This window comes from Cherax quadricarinatus, chromosome 43 (genome assembly GCF_038502225.1).
Source record: "Cherax quadricarinatus isolate ZL_2023a chromosome 43, ASM3850222v1, whole genome shotgun sequence".
Taxonomy (NCBI): Eukaryota; Metazoa; Arthropoda; class Malacostraca; order Decapoda; family Parastacidae; genus Cherax; species Cherax quadricarinatus.
The window spans coordinates 16,712,306-16,714,805 of NC_091334.1; the positions used below are offsets into that span (position 1 = coordinate 16,712,306).

General features: G+C 42.1%; 1 protein-coding gene across 3 annotated transcripts in view; it reads right to left on the reverse strand.

Moving 5' to 3' along the window:
• The window catches only part of ci (cubitus interruptus), a 583,843-nt gene that overhangs the window by 239,956 nt on the left and 341,387 nt on the right, over nucleotides 1-2,500 (reverse strand). The window lies entirely within an intron of this gene.

The window sequence follows — 2,500 nt, forward strand, 5'->3', positions numbered from 1 at the left end:
AGAATGAGAAACAGAAGTGACGCGAGTACTGAGCCTTGTAGAACAGAAATTAAATATTCTGTGCTCTATCACACCATGATTGCCCTTACTGAAGCCTTTTGAAATGTCAGTGTGCTACACCAACATAAAACCCAAGTGGAGACAAACACTGAAAATTAATTGATCTATATATTTCGACCCCATCAAACAAATCACACTGCAGCTACAAACGCAAAATCATAGAATCTGCCCTCATAGCTACCACCCCTAATTTCAACATCTCACAGGAACAATGGAAACCAGACGTCATTTCAAAATTCACCCTCGAGAAATACATACCAGCACTCAACCTAATACAGAACACCAACACAAGATCGGGAATTACATAACACAGAGAAACTTCCTGACCAAAATTTGAAGCTTTACTCCAAGACCTGTCATCACACTCAGTCCTTGACCTGTCTTCCCATGCACTGACCTGACGCTCCATACTGACCTGCACGGTTTAGAGGCGTAACCTCCCTATAAATTCATGTTCTCATTTTATTTGTGTATCTGCTGAAGAGGACCTCAGCAGGGGGTTGAAATATGCAGATCAATTAATTTTCTAATTTTTTTGTGTCACAATGTGGGTTACTATTGAGCAACGACAAGTGAATGGTTCAGAAAACCGACAATTTGATAAATTAGACACATGTGCAACTCTTGGGTATCTTTATTGAGGAAACGTTTCGACACACAGTGGCTTCATCAGTCCATACAAGGGAGAATCGTGAAGAGCGGGAGGAGAACGAGGTAATCAGTCTCTCAACCTTGAGTCGATGTGGTCAGTCTATTCAAGATTGATGAACTGACCACATCGACTCAAGGTTGAGGGACTGATTACCTCATTCTCCTCCTGTTCTTCACGATTCTCCCTTGTATGGACTGATGAAGCCACTGTGTGGCGAAACGTTTCCTCAATAAAGATACCCATGTGTCTAATTTATCAATGACAAGTGTTCGTTACACTTTTTCAGTTATTCATTTAGCTTGTCTTCCAGTGCATCCAATAACATGTTATAATGGTTGAATTAGCAATTGTGGAGAACAAGAACTGCCGACTCTGAACCCAGGCTGCCCTGGCTTGTGCAATTTTTGCTACTGATATCGATGTGATAGGACGATCTTGGTTCTTAGGACGTGTTCAAAGAATATGATGTGTGTAGTTAGCACTACTGGTTTTTTGCCCCACTTCACGAAGGCGGCTTTACTACCGCCTTCGCGAAGTGGGGCAACATCTGTGGTAATTAATGTCTTTGGAACAACACCTGTGTCCAGGCTCCTTCTCCATAGAATATTAAAGGCCCGAGACAATGGTTTCTTGCATTTTTAATGCATATAGAGCTGCCTAAGTCTGGTCCTGGAACAGAATGCATGGTCATGTTGTTGATGGTTTCTTCACAGTTAACTGGAGACAGAGATACATCTGATATTGTGGAGATGTCAGTAGTGTTTTGAGTCTCATTCATGAAAAACTTATTTGTGTGTTTGATGTGTAGACTGATGAATGGTTCACTGAACACAAGAGTTGTGTTGTAACTTCAGTATTTCAGTTATTGTCTTATTGTTAACAAATTATGGTCCATCTTCTTCCAGTAAAGAACCTGGACTGAATGTGGTTGTCGCTCTGAATTCTGTCTCTTTGAAGTATTGCGAGATTCATTGCTCCTTGTGTCTCTCCTAGGACTCTATATGACACAGCTTCTGCTCTATGTTCTCTTTTTCTCTAACCAAAGTTTCCTTTTGTGCCTCAGAAAGTCTGTTGCCTCTAAGAAGTTTTACCCATTGTCTTCGTCTGTAGAGGGAGCACCTCTCTACAATTTGCATATTCTCCTGCTTGGCCACTGAACTCATTCTCACAAGAAACTGGTTTAGATCCACGATGGCCATATCGTCTTCCGAGCATATTTCAATAAGGTCACGATTTATTTGGTCCCAATTTATGTTCTTATGGATGAGGCTGAATTTGTTGAATTCAACCTCATGAGTGACCGTGTTTCTCTGACCCGGGTAAACGTGCACGCAGGTCTGAACCTCCATTATGTTACGGTCTGAGATTGCAGTCTTCGATGCTGTTATGTCCGAGATAAGGTCCTCAATGTTTGTAAATGTGTCTTGGGTGTTCCTAGTCTGGTCAGTTTTGCTATTCGCTAACTTAAGGGAAATTTATGCAGACGTTTAATAAGTTTGTTCCCGCGAGGCTGCTCGTCCGCACTGGCTCCAGGGACTCTCACTGCAGATACAATCTTTGCTACTGTCTTTAGTTTTAGATATCCGAACAAGGTATTGGGGGCTGGGTTTGACAGGTTATCAAGACAAGGGGTTCAGGATTCCAAGCTGATGTAATTCCAAGAGCTATACCAGAGGTAGAACCATCATTGACAGCACCGGCACTAATACTGCCACCAGATCCTCCAGTACTAGAACTGGTATTAGTAGTGTAGCCAGCCCCATTAGTACCAACACTGTAACTAGTATC